Source organism: Aotus nancymaae, unplaced genomic scaffold (assembly GCF_030222135.1).
Source record: "Aotus nancymaae isolate 86718 unplaced genomic scaffold, 86718_ANA_hifiasm-v0.15.2.pri h1tg000032l_0, whole genome shotgun sequence".
Lineage (NCBI taxonomy): Eukaryota > Metazoa > Chordata > Mammalia > Primates > Aotidae > Aotus > Aotus nancymaae.
The window spans coordinates 17,398,659-17,416,888 of NW_026988445.1; the positions used below are offsets into that span (position 1 = coordinate 17,398,659).

At 42.9% G+C, this 18,230-nt stretch overlaps 1 protein-coding gene across 1 annotated transcript in view; it reads left to right on the forward strand.

Moving 5' to 3' along the window:
• Positions 1-18,230, forward strand: part of DISC1 (DISC1 scaffold protein) — a 365,698-nt gene that overhangs the window by 25,067 nt on the left and 322,401 nt on the right. The gene's annotated exons all lie outside the window — the stretch shown is intronic.

The following is an 18,230-nucleotide window of genomic DNA, read 5'->3' on the forward strand; positions in this document are numbered from 1 at the left end:
CCAAGAGGACCATAGAGGTCTTATTCTTTATGGTTTGGATAAATCTGGGCAGTTCCAAAGGTTGCCGAGGGAGGTAGGAAGAAAAGCTTAATTTGTACACTTGAGCTTTACAGTCTGTCTGACTTCACTGGAGTTTACCTCTTTTTAAATTGCAGACTCAGGGCTTTAATACTTGCTTACCTTCAGTGACTTCTCCTCAGCCCTCCTGTTCCTAATAAGCTGCAGGGCAGTGGTTCTGTTCCTATGATGTATTGTCGTATTGACATACACACAGAGTGGTGACCGCCTTCACTTCCCCTGGATGTGCTTAATCTTTGCTGAGTTAAAATCAAATTGCTTTCTACTTCAGTAAATCCAATTCAGCCTTCTTACTGACCATAAGTTAAAGTTTTAATTTAAAATTCCCTTTCTTTTAAAAATTAGCAATTCAAATTCAAGGTGGTAAAGCAGCCCACATTCTGAGACTGTTGGTATTGGAAAGGGCCTTAGCTACTGTCTATCCTGAGTGATGCTTCTGTTGAATTCTCTCAAGGAAAGAATAGTCGCTACTTTGAACAGATTAGGTGGAATGTAATGATGTAAATGAAAGGGCTTTGTAAATTGTAGGACATTTAAAAAAATAAATATTATTCACATTTGTAAAGATGCCGTTTCCATTGTTGACGATGTTCCTTATTTTTTTAAAACCACTTTATTGAGGTCTTATTGAAATAAAAAACTGGGCCGGGCGCGGTGGCTCACGCCTATAATCCCAGCACTTTGGGAGGCTGAGGCGGGTGGATCACGAGGTCAAGAGATCGAGACCATCCTGGTCAACATGGTGAAACCCCATCTCTACTAAAAATACAAAAATTAGCTGGGCATGGTGGCATGCGCTTGTAGTCCCAGCTACTTGGGAGGCTGAGGCAGGAGAATGGCTTGAACCCAGGAGGCGGAGGTTGCGGTGAGCCGAGATCGCGCCATTGCACTCCAGCCTGGGTAACAAGAGCGAAACTCCGTTTCAGGATAAGTACAATACACTTGTGAAGTCCACCTGTGAATCCCACTTGTGAAACCAATCATTAAAAATGTCCATCAGTTCCCACAGTTTCTTCTTTATTATTACTATTATTATTATTATTTTTTTTTGGTAAAAGCATATAACATAAAATCTACCCTAGGCAAATTTTAAATATACAATGTAGTGTTTGTTAGCTATAGGCTTTATGCTGTATAGTACAGTATACTATACTCATTAGCTTAAGCTTTATATATTATAATGTGTTTTCCTGTTGAATCCTTGTCTTCCTTCTTGTGGATATAAACTAGAATAACTTTATAGTTTGCTTGGGAAAATTTTTCACCTCAAGCAGCCATTCCTGTCCAGGTGTGGGATGTGCCCCACAGTGGTCCAAGAGATGATTTTCAGAGTCACAAGGACGTGGCGTAGGGTACCATTGACTCATATTCTCCTGCTAAGGTGAAAGTCTGTTTGCTGCTAGTGCATCCTTAACCTTCTTTAACACTCATTTCCCTTTGTAATAAAGGCAGAACTCAGCAGACTTCTGTCTCCAAATCATTGGCCAACAGCAAAAAGCTGTTTTGTTGTTATTGTCTTTATTTGTATGGTTATCTTCTAATTGTGGTGAGTGATTTTCATATCCCATTGACAGTAGTGATACCAAAAAAGAATAAAAGTATGATTTAACTTGACAAGCACCATGAAGTGATGTGAGATTGGCTGGTGTTGGGGACATGGCTTTCCATGGAGCCTGAGAGATGGGCCATGGATGGCCCACTGTGACAGACAACACACATTTTGTCATTTCCCATGGCAGTCTTTGACATATCTGAAGTCAGCTCTCATGTGTCCCTTTAGCTTTTCCTTCTTTAGGTCTCACCCTTCCAGTTTCTTCACATGTTCCTTATTTGATGCCCTCCTGCAATGGCAACTCACGTCCATCAGTTTTTCTTTTTAGAAAGCTCCCTGTTCATCATTTTTATAGGAGCCCTTGTTCAACATCAAGGAGCAGTTCCTCAAGTTGGTTGAGAAAGGGAAATCAGGGAGCAAAGGAGAGTTAATAGGGATGACATGGAAGAATAGCAGTGAGGGAGATTCCTGGGAATTGTTAGGAGAACACTTAGGTCCTTAGATGTCTTTATGTTGGTGTACAAAATAGGAATTATCAAAACTATAAAAACCCTGGAAGACAACTGAGGCAATAACATTCAGGACATAGGCATGGGCCAAGATTTCATGATGAAGATATTCAAGTAATTGCAACAAAAGCAAAAATTGACAAATGGGTTTTAATTCAAATTTTTCCAGTTGCTAGCCACGTGAGGTTGGGCAAGCTACTTAACCTCTTGATTCCTAGGTTTCCTCATCTGTAGAAAGGGGTTAGTAATAGCACTGTTATGAGATGAATTAATATTTATAAAATGCTTATAACCCTGCTGGGTAGAAAGTAGGTGCCTTTGAAGTGATCATAAGATTCATTATCAATAAACTTTTCTCCCCAATTTGTCAATCACTTTGCTCATTTCAGCAGGTTTTGCAGAGATTCATTAACTGTCTTTATTCCATTATATTGTGCCAGAGGTTTTCTGATTTGTTTTGCTCGTAACATGTTTGTTTTAATTATTCATTTGGAATTGTATCCAGAATATGTAATTGACTGACTAGTCTGTACCTCTTAGATTCTGTTTTTCCCTTCTTGAAACCAGAATACTTGTCAGTTTTTAATCTTTGGTAAGTCCATGATTTCTCAAAGCCTGAGTACATTTATGTGATCATGTCTGTCAGTTCTTTCAGTTCTAGATCCTGATTGATTTGACCTCCACTGGGGACATGAACTCATTTGAAATGGCTTGGTATTCTCTTTCTATCTTTTTACTCTCTTGGGCTTCAATTCCTCCTAAATTTTGCTACCACTATCTTTTTCAATCTGAAGATCATTTTTCTTTAACAGAGATGAAGGCCGAGAATTTGAGCTATGTCATTCTGCCCCGTCTTCTCTCTTATCTATGATCACTGTGCCCTAGATAGTAGGCACTTCTTCCCTGCCTGGTTGACTTTCTTGTCGTGGTCTGTTTGTGTGTTTGTTTGAAGCACACCTTTTTACTGTCCTTAGCATACTTACAGGAAGTGGAGCTTATTCTGGCCTTTGGTCTTCTTGACATTTTTCTTATTGCTTTGTGACCTCTTTATGCTTACTCCTGGTTGCTTCCCTTCTGTGTATCTCTGTACACGTCCTTTGAAAATTTCTGCCTTTCAGACAGCTTCCTTTTCAATCTCAGAAGTACTTGTAGATAGATGATTTACCCATCTTGCCTGCCTTGGCATTATTGTACTAATTAATGTCTTGGGACACTTGGGAAAGATACCTATTGTTCCTTAACTCTCTGACCTGGGATTTGTTTTGGGAGAGGTGAGAAATCTGCATTTCCACAGACCTCCTAGGTGATTTTGATGCAGGTGACCCCCAGACCACACTCATGCCTAACTAGTTTGGTGCAGAAGCTCCTAACCTCTTTTTCTGGTCAAGCTATCCATGAAGATGAGTTGATGAGGGACCTCTGGTGAATGCACGGGGACTCCCTGGGGCTTAACCCAGGACCAGGTGCAGTGGTTCTTGGCTTGAAGCCAGCTGTCATCCTGTGCCTTCCTTTGCCACTCAGGAAAGATAACTGACTATGAATGAGTGAGGGTGATACTGCCCTGAGTCTGAACTTGAATCTGTTTCATTATAACAAATTAAATAACTCACAGGTTTAGTGCTTGATTACTACCTCCAACACATCTTCCACTGCATCGTGTGCTGTCCCAGGAGGTGGAAGAGTCTCGCTCAACATCTTTTCCTTGGCTATTTCTTTCTTTTCATATATATATATATATAAAGAGTCTGGGGTCTCTCTCTGTTGTCCAGGCTGGAGTGCAGTGGCTATTCACAGGTATGATCATAATGTATTATACCCTTGAACTCCTGGGCTCAAGGAGGGTGGGCTACTGCTCCTCAGCCTCTTGAGTAGTTGGGACTGTAGGTAGGTGCCACCACATCTGGCTTTCTCCTTGGCTATTTTTAACTCCAGTTTGACCTGATCACTTTCTCTAGAGATTTCCTTCCTTCCACATAGCCTGTAAATTCTGTATGGCTCTCAGATTAAGTCTGATGCCATTCACTAGAAAAGATCTTTCATTAAGAGGCTCTACTTGAAATCAAATAGACTATAACACATTTTTAGCTTGGAAAGATTTGAAGAACTGGGAAGCATGAAGAACTTTGTACTTCATGCAAGGTAGTTATGTTTGGACACTTCGACTGTGTCGTGTTTCTCTTAGATCTCTTAGTAGTCTGCTTATTCTGAAAGGTAGGAATGTTTCATAGATAATCAACAAACATCACAGATCAATTATACTTTTGGGGATTACATTTGAGTATTGGCAACTGTGCAAAGAGGAGATATAGACTCCTTAGGAGTTTAGTCCTGTGCTCTAAGACACGTGTGTTTATCCCAGACTCTCGTATAAAAAGCCAGTGGCTGTTGTGTGCAGAACAGGGTAGGACTGAGGCCAGACTTCCTGGAATCTAGTCCTGGAGCTAGCACTACCAGCTGTGTTACTTCTCTCCTATAAACCTCAGTGATCTTATCTTAAAAACAGGGTGATACTGATCCTTACGTCATTAAGTTTTGGTGACGATTGAATGACATAAAATATATTAAGAGCCTAGAATATGTCTGGCACTTAGTAAGTGCTCAGTGAATTTATGATGTGTAAATGGACATCAGATGATGTCAAATTTGTCAAGCTAGTTTTTAATATTTTTTTCCAATCCCTCTCATTCTGCATTTTTTTCTACGTCGCATGTGTTATATGAGCCATGTAAAAGCTTTGTAATTTTGGGAGGAAGAGTAATGGGAATTGAATAATGTGGGCAGTAACTGGGTTGTTACTATAATAATACTTGACCAATAAGCTATTGGGATAAGACCATGCTATCAATTGTAGGAAGCAGCATTAGTAAAACATTTCATTTCCATGGTACTTTGGAGTTTACAATGTGTTTTCTAATTAAACACAAAGAAAATAGGAAGTGCAGAGAAACAACTGATTTTCTTTTTGTCTCATCACCAGGCTAAGTGAGACCCAGCTGTGTAGCCTCAGCTCAGTGATCTCAGGCATCATCAGAGCAGCTCTCTGCAGTACACTGAAGCACTTGTTGGGTGCACAGAGTCCCTGTTGTTATGTTAAGCATCGTAGGAGGTTATAAGAAACACAGCTTTGTGTGACCTTCATGGGCATGTGTATGTATGTAGTTCTGCTTAAGAACAAAGTTAAATGAATGTGTAGCCCTCATCCCTTGGAGGCCCTTTGGGTGAGAGCTTTCTCTGTCTTTGTCTTCTCTTGTCTTCAAGGACCTTCTTACTCCCTTGTCTAATGTGTGACATCTTTTCCTCCATGAGCTAGATTTTCCTGTTCCCAGTTGCTGTAGTCTGCTGGTATATTGTTCTGCTTTCCCTTTGTTTAGTTAAATTATTTCTACTTTGTCTTGATATATAACAGTGGTGTGTTAGTCTCATCCCTTTGGAACATATTTAGGTCTCGATGTTGTCAGCCATTATGTTGAAGAGGACAGGGCAAAGGAACGAGCCCTGCATTAGGGAACTGGGATCTTCCCTGTAACCATTTAGGATTTAGAGTCATTTGGCCTGGAACTATTATTCCCCAGCTATGAATCCACCTACCTGTCTCATTGATCTGTGCCTCTAGCTTCCACTTCTACACAGCCTGATGACTGAAAAAAATTCCCAAAATAACCTTAAAATTCACCTAGAAGGAGCAAGGATTCATGTAGTGTCCCTGAAGTCTCTTTGTTTTCACCCCATTCCTACTCCCTCCCAGACTTACCCTTTGCTGTCATTGGAGCTCTTTTGGGGGCTGGGAAGGATTTTAATCCTGTCTGGTCCTCTCCCAAGATTAGTGGTATAATTGAAAATATGCCTACAAGCATAATCTCTGAATTGGTGGATTTAAAACAAAGCTGATTAGAGACTTCCAACAGTAAGTGTGTAAAAAGAAAATCTCTCTTTTAAAGATGTTATTGATAATAAAAAGCTGAGACCCTTGATACTCTGCACACAGCTGATGTGGGCTTTATACAGAGTCAGAGGCATCTACGTGTGTCCTGCTTATCGATCCTTAGGCTACTCCAACCTGCAAAGTGTAGCACTCTCTTGGTGGATCCTGCCAAAATGACACATCTTTCTGCTTTGGGATGATCGCTAGGTCCTGGGGTCTTTCTCTCTATGCCTCTTCCCAGCCGTACCCTACTGAACATTTTAGTGTGGCTTAGCTCTGTTTCCTTTGTAGATGTTAACGCTCAACCTCAGAGACAAAGATCTAGGCAGGAAGGAGGATCTATTGTGAACCAGTTTGGGGTTGATTTTTGACCCTAAGAAAATAGTTCACCTATAATCAGCTAGAGATGCTGTTTGTACATTTCTCCCTCATTCATGTACATTTATTCTCAAAATTTCCTGGGTTAGTAGGTCTCTCGAGGTGGCTGAGAGATTCTAGAAACTAACAGTGTACCACTGGGCTGCATCCTTAAAGATGCTGCTGTGAAGGACAGCCACAGAGGCCAGTGTGCGCCATTGCCCTCATCCCTTGGAGGCCATTTGGGTGAGAGCTTTCTCTGTCTTTGTCTTCTCTTGTCTTCACGGACCTTCTTACTCCCTTGTCTAATGTGTGACATCTTTTCCTCCATGAGCTAGATTTTCCTGTTCCCAGTTGCTGTAGTCTGCTGGTATATTGTTCTGCTTTCCCTTTGTTTAGTTAAATTATTTCTACTTTGTCTTGATATATAACAGTGGTGTGTTAGTCTCATCCCTTTGGAACATTTTTAGGTCTTGATGCTGTCAGCCATTATGTTGAAGAGGACAGGGCAAAGGAAAGAGCCCTGCATTAGGGAACTGGGACCTTCCCTGTAACCATTTAGGATTTAAAGTCATTTGGCCTGGAACTGTTATTCCCCAGCTATGAATCCACCTACCTGTCCCACCAGTGTGTGCCTCCAGCCTCCACTTCTACACATGGAAATCAGGAGAGTCTGTCTTAAATCCTTTTGGTATTATCCAGACATTTATATTTTTTAAAATTTTATTATTTTTATTTTTTTTTTGAGATGAAGTCTCACTCTGTCACCCAGGCTGGAGTGCAATGGCACGATCTCAGCTTACTATAACCTCTGCCTCTTGGGTTCAAGCTATTCTCCTGTCTCAGTCTCCCAAATAGCAAGGATTACAGAAGTATGCCACTATGCTTGCCTAATTTTTTTATATTTTTGTAGAGACAGGGTTTCACCAAGTTGGTCAGGCTGGTCTTGAACCCCTGACCTCAGATGATCCACCTGCCTTGGCCTCCCAAAGTGCTGGGCTTACAGGCGTGAGCCACCGCGCCTGGCCTTAAACGTTTATGACCTCTACCTCTCCATGGTTTACCATGCCTGACCCACAGTGGAGTTCTTAATAAATCCTATTGTCTTTTTCCTGTTTCTTATTTCCTGTTTAAATAAAATAAATTCGATATTTGTCTTTCTAGTGTGTTGGCATGTCTCCTGTTCTCCTAAATTCCTCAAGGACCAGTGCAGCAGTTTCCCGGTCTCATTTTCACATTCCTTCAGTGTAATAAGTGAATTAAAGCCAATTTATTATCCAGGATTGCCTCATTTATTTCAAAATAAGCTGTGTACCAAGAAAGCTCTATTCCCTCAGCAAGAGCTAACTCCAGTTTTAAAGCTCATTCTAGAGAAAAACAGACTTATCTAGTTTGTTTTAGCTATTACAGACCCTCTTTTTTTTTTTTTTTTTTTTTTTTTTTGAGATGGAGTTTCGCTCTTGTTACCCAGACTGGAGTGCAATGGCGCGATCTCGGCTCACTGCAACCTCCGCCTCCTGGGTTCAGGCAATTCTCCTGCCTCAGCCTCCTGAGTAGCTGGGATTACAGGCACGCGCCACCATGCCCAGCTAATTTTTTGTATTAGTAGAGACGGGGTTTCACCATGTTGACCAGAATGGTCTCGATCTCTTGACCTCGTGATCCACCCGCCTCGGCCTCCCAAAGTGCTGGGATTACAGGCGTGAGCCACCGCGCCCGGCCTACAGACCCTCTTTAAAAAAGAAATAGGCCTTTGGATGTTGCCAGAGAGTTAGAAAGCTAGCTCAGAGACTGAGAAGGTAAATGAAGAGGGAGGGGAAAAACTGATTTTGAGTGTTTAGAGTGTGTGAAATGTCACTTTTCTCTTAACCTCTCCCTTAAGGAAAAGGAGAGATTGTTAAAGTAGTCTGGTCAGGGTGTGCGTGTGTAGAAGTTTTCTGCAACTCTAGGGTAAAATACAGATCTTTTAGAATTTTCATGAATTTCTTATATTTGTCAGAAGTTGCCTACAGCTTAGATGATATTTTCCTGATAGTTTATAAACTTCTGTTGACTTTTCTGTTTTTCTATTCACCCACACCCATTTATTTTCTCTTTATTGCATTTTATTCTCTTAGAAAGATAAAACAGAAAAACAAAACAAAACAAAACCCCCCCAAAAAACTAAGTCTGAAGCAGACTGTTGAATAACATTACTTTAACTGATGAACAGATTTTCCTCCCACAAAAGAGGTAAAAGGGAGATAATTCATAGCTCTTCCCTGTTTTTAAAGACTGTGCTAGAAAATTCCCAAATGTTATCGAAATAAAGTAATGACTTTGGGTGTTCAGAACAACTTGAGGAAAGAAACTAAAATTTATTGAGCGTGTAATGTCACCTGCCACAAACTCAAAATGTGTTTTTTAAAAATCACATATTTCAGGATTTCGTTGTATTCTCACAGCAGCCTTTCAGAGTATGGGAATTATCCTCATTTTACAGATGAGCAAACTGAGACGTGGACAGGCTAAGTAACTTGTTAAGGATCACCTGGATGGGAACTGACCGAATTAAAATCCAACACTTTGTGCTAGGTGGGGTGGCGCACACCTGTAATCCCAGCACTTTGAGAGGCCAATGTGGGGTGGATTACCTGAGGTCGGGAGTCTGAGACCAGCCTGACCAACATGGTGAAACCCTGTCTCTACTAATAATCCAAAAATTAGCCAGATGTGGTGGCGCATGCCTGTAATCCCAGCTACTTGGGAGGCCAAGGCAGCAGGATCGATTGAACCTGGGAGGCGGTGGCTGCAGGGAGCTGAGAGCACACCATTGCACTCTAGCCTGGGCAACAAGAGCAAGACCCTGTCTCAAACAAACAAACAAACAAACAAACAAAAAACAAAAACCACGACACTTTGATTTGCTGTTAGACCCACTCCGTGAATACTAAACTGGTAAACCTCATACATAACGATGAGATTAGGCATCTACAGAAGTAACTCAGCTTGTCTGTAAACATCCTACGCTCCAAAGTCACTGCATTGTAATCTCAGGAAGGCAAGACTGGAATGAGATTGTAAATAAAAAAAATTGACATCTAATACATAGTATTGGTCTTGTCTGAAGGAAGACTGTTAACAGAGAGGGATGGTCAGTATGGGATTGTAAACAGGAGGTCAGAGAGGACGAGTGTGTTACTTATACCCACCAGAACGCAGGGAAGCGTGGTGAGAAGCAACAGGAGGTCTGTCTGCTTGGCAGGCTGGCAGCTCCGTGTGGTGGAGACATGTGCTCCTGCTATTATGGTTGAAGTCAGTGGCCATGAGATCATCTGTAGACTGGGAGAAAGCAGTGTGGACAAGTGCCTCAGGGCACAGGCTCTCTAGGGGAACATGAATTCATGTTCCCCAATCTTTCCAACTACCATACAGTGAAGATATTAAAATGAACTTTCCCCAGACAAGAAAACAGGCTCGGTGAAGTTATACTTGGGCAAGTCGAAGAGGGGTAGAGATAGGCTTACGCCCAGCCTAACTTTAGAACGCTCTCAACGACGTTGCTGTGTCTCCTAATAGTCTTGTCGTCCCTGGGATGCTACCATTTGTTTTCTTTTCTAATGGAGAGCTGATTGTGAAGATGGGTTCATATGGGTGACTTGAATTCCAGGGAGTCAGGCAGTGTCACAGCTTCCTACCTGTTGGGGGATTCCCCATCTTTGATGCCTTCATCTCCCTAGTTAGCACTGCCTTGGACTACATGAGTGATTTTCCCTTGGTTGGTTTCCAACCAGGTGGGTACCTAGCTCCCTGCTGGTCTGTGTCTGGCTGAGATATCTAAGAGCAGATCATTGCTGAATTCTGAATCCCAGCCCTCAGGGGAGCAGCCAGCACCTCTGCTTCCTACCTCTTCTAGCAGATGGCCCTTATCTGAGAGTTTAAGTGATTTCTATCTGAGAGGAGTGATTGGTGGAGACAGTAGCACCTCATTTTAATAATTTAAAAATCAGAAAATATGCCACTTCGGATACAAAAGCTGTTAAGAGGCATTTAATAAAAATGTTTAGTTGCTTTCCACAATGAGAAAACACTGTCGTAACTAAAGCACACTTCAGATATTTAAGCATTAAAGCATCCCCGGAGACTTGTTCTTAACAGTCAAATGTATTGCTTTGTTCAAGATGATTCTGTAGTGAAGAGGCATTACAAAGGCAAGAAGAGATGAGAATTCTTTATAATTAGTGTGCACTATTTGACTGTAAATGAGTACTTGAAAACAGTTTGCTCTCTTAAACATCCTAAGTGTTCTCACTGTCGTCTTACACAAGGTATTAATCAGTTTAAACAACCTCTTTATTTGTCGGCAGCACAAAGGTTAACTTCAGTCCAGCCCTGTCTAGTTATCACCAACTCCAAATGCTAATGCTGTTTGATTTCATCAGACAGAATTGAGCTTTCTGTATGTAGTCATGGCCTCTTAAAACTTGCAAGGCTGGTATGGTGGCTCACGCCTGCAATCGCAGCACTTTGGGAGGCTGAGGCAGGTGGATTACCTGAGGTCAGGAGTTTGAGACCAGCTTGGCCAACATGGGGAAGCCTCGTCTGTACTAAAAATACAAAAATTAGCCGGGCGTGGTGGTGCATGCCTGTAATCTCACCTACTTGGGAGGCTGAGGCAGGAGAATTGCTTGAACTCTGGGAGCGGAGGCTGCAGTGAGGTAAGATTGTGCCACTGCATTCCAGCCTGGGAGACAGAGTGAGACTCCGTCTCAAAACCAACCAACCAACCAACCAACCAACCTTGCAAACTATATATAGTGTCTCTATATGAAATGAGATTAACGAAATTTTATAATAGAAGAGTCTTCAAGTGTAGATAGAAGACAACTATTCTATTATAAATATTTTCTTACATCTCAGACCCAGGTGAGTTACAGGTCACGCTCAGCACCTGCCCCTGTGCATACAGCAGCAGGTCGTTTTAACATCAGCTTATTGAGAGTGTGGATCACTGTAACATAGGAGTCGTGTTATGCTGATTTTTGTATTCCCTCACACCACTGCACCACATTCCAATACTAACATGGAAAAAAATACTGAATATTCCCTTGTTTTTCAGTAGGACCATAGAGCAGGACATTTGCAATTGTATAATGGTTTCCTTTTGAAGGTCAGGCATTTAAAGTGGCACAAAGCTTTGATGTGGGCTTATGTTCTGAGTATCACAAGATTTAGTCCAAAGTAGGAACTTACTTAAAAGATGCTCCAGTTTCCAGGGTGCTGTTTCTGTGTGAAATACTGAAAATTTGGGATCGTTTAAAAAATAAACACATGTCAAAGTTGGCATGCAAAGTAGGACATTTAGAAAGCCCTGAAAATAAGCCCTGAAAATACAGCATTAAAAAGGTAACTGTGCACTTTACAGATGGACTAGCATGAAGGAAGCTATCTTTTGTTAGGGTGGATACGAGACTTTGCAGCTCCTTGCTGCAAAAAATAAGAGCAGAAACTTAAGTTGTTTAGTTGTTTTGAAATAACAGCTACACAGCGGGCTCCTTCTGGTTCATCCATATTTTATTAGGACAGCAGTTAAAAGATTCATTAGAGACACCCATCTGTAGCTAGCAGCACTCTTGAGGGGGGTTCAGATGGCGATCAGATTTTGGAGTAGCACTTTACACAAAAAGAAAAAGACAATCGTTTAGGGGAATTAATATCACGGTGGAGAGAGTCTGCTTGATGCCTTTCAAAGCATACCCTTCCACATGGTTTATGAATCTTTTGCTACTGAATTCCTCAACCACCTGCTTCAGCTGGGAAAGAGAGATTCAGGCATAAAAAGAAGAGACAACAGAACACAAAAAATTGGATCAGAGAGTTGAGACTGTATTGGTCAATGGAGAACACAGATGTCTATGTGATCCCATGCTGGGCTCTCATGTGTGTGTGTGTAGATCATGTTGGCCCCCTGAGGAACCTCATCAGTACAAAGAAAAAGCTTCTGGTCAGAGCTGAGGCTTCCATGGTTTAGCTTGGTTTTGAACACCACCTCCCTGATGGTCAGGTCCAGCTGCCTTTGCTTCAGGAGGATATTCTCGTCTTTATTCATGAGTTGAAAATGACTCTAGTTATTGAATGGCAATGCAGGGGAAGAGACCTCTTCTCTAGGTTCCGTAGCTGGGTCTATGAAATTGACAACAGACAGATTAACAGGAGAATGAGCATAGACATTTATTATTATTATTATTATTTTTTGAGACGGAGTTTTGCTCTTGTTGCCCAGGCTGGAGTGCAATGGTACGATCTCGGCTCACTGCAACCTCCGCCTCCTGGGTTCAAGCAATTCTCTTGCCTCAGCCTCCCGAGTAGCTGGGATTACAGGTGCCCACTGCCACCATGCCTTGCTAATTTTTTGTATTTTCAGTAGAGATGGGCTGGTCTCGAACTCCTGACCTCAGGTGATCCTCCTGCCTTGGCCTCCCAGAGTGCTGGGATTAGAGGCATGCACCACCATGCCCAGCCCATTTATTAATTTTTAATATGATATGCATGGGGGCATCACAGAAAAAAATAGTGAATACCCCAAAAAGTGGTAAGATTTGAAAGCTTATATACCCTTTTCATAGGGGAAGGGGAGGAGGATGTAGGTTGTGATTTTTAGAAATGTGCTGTTAGAACAGCAGATGGAAGATAGGAGAGTTTGTGGCAAAGTTTGTCTGGATGTGGTGTCGACTCCTAGTCTTCTCTCTGCAATATGAATCCACCTTCTCTGGTTGATAAACTTCCGGGATGGCAATTCATGACAGCTGAGTTCCTTTTGGAGCATCTGTTTTTGAGCAGATAAAGGGAGTTCAGAGAAAACCTGTCCTTGCTCTTGCTGTTTTTCAAGTGCCTTCAGCTCAAAATAATCAATATTACAAAGCAGCATAGTTTGGAGAGGCCTATTTTTATTTCCTTCAGTGACTCTGTGCCAGGCATGATATTGAGCGGTTAAAGTCATAATCTCATCTATCCTTCCAGCAATCCTAGAAGGTGGAGTCCCATTTTACAGATGAGCTAATGGAAGCAGCAGAGAGGTAAGTCACTTGACCGTGCTCACTCAGAAGAGTCAGAGCTAAATTTTAAGCCCAGGAAATTTGTCTTCTGCTGTTTACCCCTGCAAAAGTCCAGGTCCATAAACTGTGTGCGTGTACATTTTTTTTAGATAAACTTTTTATTTTGGAATAATTATAGATTTATCGAAAAGCTGCAAAGACAGCATAGAGTTCCCTTAACCCAATTGCCTCTAAAGGTAAGGGCTTATATAATCATGGCACATGTATTAAGACTCAAAAATGAACATTGGTGCAATGAACTAAACTACAAATCTTATTCAGATTTCACCAGTATCCTTTTCCTTTTCCCTCTTCCAATCCAGGATCCCACACTGTATGTCACATGCATAGTTTTTGACCCTTAAACACGAAGTGGACTGAATGTCAAACTGCTAGGTGGCCCATTTCTCCTCACTACCGATGAGGGAAGTGAGAGGCTAGTGCCACCTGTCACCTTCCTTGTGCGGCCCAAGACTCCCATTGTCTGATGGAAAGAGAAACCCTATGTAGGGTAGAAGATTTAGAAAGAGATAAGGGGACAAATTTTAAATATAGACCATACGTTTTCTACCTGTAATAGTTTATAGCTAAAACTGCATTTCAAGAAATAGAAAAAGACTGGGGGAGAGAGAATATTCTGCAGAGAAATAACTTCCCTACCATCATTAATGTTAAGTTTGTGATGCATTTGAATCCCCAGTGTACTAGGACGTTAAATATGACTTTTCCTTAAAACAAAGGTTTCCAGTTCTGGCTGACCCCTAGAATCACCTGCATAGTGTGCAGAAGCACCAGTACCAGAGTCCCATCCCTCGATGTTGTAATTCCATCAGTCTTGGTTGTGGTTTAGACCTCTGAAGTTTTAAAAGATACCGCCATGATTTTTTTTTTTTTTTTTTTTTTGAGATAGAGTCTTGCTCTGTTGGCCAGGCTGGAGTGCAGTGGCGTGACTGTGGCTCACTGCCACCTTGACTTCCTGGGATTAAGGTATCCTCCTGGGTGCATCTGGGATGCATGTAATTTGCCTGTATTCTGTGAACAACCCCTCTGTAAAGAACCCCTCTGTGACCAACCCCTCCTGGAATCCCAGTGTGGGCTCCTTGCGTGGTCTCTGGTCACTTTTTTTCACAAGCCCTCTTCTTTCATGATTTGCCTTCTTAGGTGGCCTTGTTGACCCTCCTGGCTTTCCCACTTGCGTGGCATGTATTTCCAGCTCTCTTGCCTCTGGCCTAGGGTCCTGCCTTGGCCCTGTCCTCTGGGTCCCCACCTGTATGTCATCCTGAGTCTGTTCCCATCCTGCCGTCCGCCTCATCCTCCATAGCTGCCACACCATCTGTGCCCAAGTCCCAGTGGTTCTGAACTTCTTCAAGCTGGCTGTACTCAACACTGCCTTCCACACTGTGCTTGCTGTTCCCTCCACCAGCAATGACCTCACCCTCCTTTTCGGCCTGGGGAGCCTCAGCCTTCCAGTTCAATTTCCTGGCCTCCTGCAGGGGAGTTGCTCACAGCTTGGTCTGCATCTGCTTGTTGACATATCTGTCTTCCCCAGGGAGCCATGAGCTCCTTTGAGGACAGGAACCATGACTTTGAAAAATTATTAATTAATTTTTAGAAATGGGATCTTGCTTAGCTGCCTAGGCTGGAGTGCAGTGGCTATTCATAGGAGCAATCATAGCTCACTGTAGCCTTGAACTCCTGGGCTCAAGTGATCCTCCCAGTTCAGTCTCCTGAGTAGCTAGGACTATAGGGGCATATATGCCACTGTACCCAACTTGAAACAGTCTTACTGTACCCAACTTGAAACAGTCTTATCAAATATTTCACAGTTATAAAAATGTATTGATATATAATTATGTGTTTAATATATAATTGCACATAGGTTTTACATGTGCTATTTGAAAATAATACAATCAGTACCTGTATAACCACCACTTAAGAAACGGAACATTACCCTTGAATTACTACATAATTACACACATTTTTTCCTATGTATTGTTTGAGAATAATACAGTAAGCATCTGTGTAAATACCAGCAGGCTTAAAAATGGAACGTTATCCTCGAGGTCCCTTGCACCTCACGTCCGGCTCCCTGTTAAGACTGGTTTATCATTTTTGCTTTTGTGTATACTTTTAGCACATATCTATCTGTCTCCTGTGCTAAGAGTGTTCCAAGCAGAACAGTCAGTGTTTCCAGTTTCAGTGACTCTGGGCTGGGACTGTAGCCAATTAAATAAAAAGCCAATTTAGTGTGGGATTTATCCCTTCCAACTACGAGGCTGTTGTAAGGAAGTAGTGTCTGTGGGGAACGCCACCCGGGAGTCAAACCTCTAGCCTTTAGGCGATCAGGGATACAGTGACAGAGCTTTGCCTCTGGTTGAACTCCTGGCGGCCTGCAGACCTGTCAGTGTCTGTACCTGCATTTCCACTGAAATGCCCCACCAGGGTAGAGTGGCTCGCTTCTCCAAAAAGAGCAGCTGATGAATGATCATGCCTAGGAAAATAATCCACCTTGCAAAGAGATGGATGGTATCCACTGGTGAATGTGAGAGGGCAGCAAGCCTAGTGCAAGATTCTGTGGCGATTCCTTGATTGACCTGCTTGGTCGGCGGACTTTGAAAGGGAGCGGGAAGGCCTGCTTCATTTGCAAAGAATTCTCCCTCTCTCGCTCCATCTTCATATCTGTATCTACCTTCCTCTTTGTGTTTATATGTTTATAAACATTTCATATGTATGTTTACATAGAGACATATATACATTTGTATTTATATTTGTATATATTTTGTATTAGCACGTTTTCATGCTGCTGATGAAGACATACTTGAGACTGAAGAAAAAGAGGCTTAATTGGACTTATAGTTCCATGTGGCTGGGGAGGCCTCAGAATCATAGCAGGAGGCAAGAGGCACTTTTTTTTTTTAAGATGGAGTCTTGTTGAGTTGTCCAGGCTAGAGTGCAGTGGTGCAATCTTGGCTCACTGCAACCTCCACCTCCTGGGTTTAAGCAAGTCTCCTACCTCAGCTTCCCAAGTAGTGGGACTACAGATGTGTGCCACCATGCCAGGCTAATTTTTGTATTTTTAGTAGAGATGGGGTTTCACCATATTGGCCAGGCTGATCTTGAACTCCTGATCTTGTGATTCCCCCACCTCAGCCTCCCAAAGTGCTGGGATTACAGGTGTGAGCCACCACACTTGGCCTGGTGAAAGGCACTTCTAACTCAAAAGACCACAGTCCAAAGTCTCATCTGAGACAAGGCTAGTTTCTTCTGCCTATGAACCTGTAAAATCAATAGCAAGTTAGTTATATCCTAGATACAGTGGGGGTACAGGTATTGGGCAACTAAAGCTGTTCCAAATGGGAGAAATTGGCCGAAACAAAAGGGTTACAGGGCCCATGCAAGTCCTAAATCCAGCGGGGCAGTCACATTTTAAAGCTCCAAAATGATCTCCTTTGACTCCAGGTCTTACATCCAGGTCATACTGATGCAAGAGGTGGGTTCCCATGTTGTTGGGCAGCTCCGCCCCCGTAGCTTTGCAGGGTACCGCCTGCCTCGCGGTTACTTTCACAGGACAGCACTGAGTGTCTGTGGCTTTTCCAGGCAAATGGTGCAAGCTGTTGGTGGATCTGCTATCCTGGAGTCTGGAGGATGGTGGCCCTCTTCTCACAGTTTCACTAGGTGGTACCCCAGTAGGGACTCTGTGTGGGAGCTCCAACCCCACCTTTTCCTTCAGGTGCACCTGGCACCTGCAGCAAACTTTTTCTCCATGAGCACCTGGCACCTGCAGCAAACTTCTGCCTGGGCATCCAGCCATTTCCATACATCCTCTGAAATCTAGGTGGAGGTTCCCAAATCCCAATTCTTGATTTCTGTGCACTTGCAGGCTCAACACCAAGTGGAAGCTGCCAAGGCTTGGAGCTTGCACCTCTGAAGCCTTGGCCCCAGCTCTATATTGGCCCCTTTCAGCCATGATTGGAGCAGCTGGGACCCAGGGTAGTAAGTCCCTAGGCTGCACACAGCATGGGGACCCTGGGTCCGGCCACAAAACCATTTTTCCTTCTGGGCCTCCAGGCCTGTGATGGGAGGGGCTGCCATGAAGACCTCTGACATGCTGAGGAGATGTCTTCCCCATTGTCCTGGGGATTAACATTTCACTGCCTTTTACTTATGCAAATTTTGCAGCTGGCATGAATTTCTCCTCGGAAAATGGGTTTTCTTTTCTGCCACATTGTCAGGCTGCAAATCTTCTGAACTTTTATGCTCTGCTTTCCTTATAAAGCTGAATGCCTTTAACAGCACCAAAGTCACCTCCTTTTTTTTGTGTGTGAGACAGAGTCTCGCTCTGTTGCCAGACTGGTGTGCACTGGCACCATCTTGGCTTACTGCAACCTCCACCTCCCAGATTCAAGCAATTCTCCAGCCTCAGCCTCCCAAGTAGCTGGGGCTACAGGAGTGTGCCACCATGCCCAGCTAATTTTTGTATTTTTAGTAGAGACAGGGTTTCACCACGTTGGCCAGGATGGTCTCGATTTCTTGACCTCGTGGTCCACCTGCCTTGTCCTCCCAAAGTGCTGGGATTACAGGCATGAGCCACCACATCCAGCCCAAGTCACCTCTTCAGTGCTTTGCTGCTTAGAAATTTCTTCTGCCAGATACACTAAATCATCTCTCTCAAGTTCAAAGTTCCACAAATCTCTATGCTGCCAGTCTCTTTGCTAAAACTTATCAAGAGTCAGCTTTGC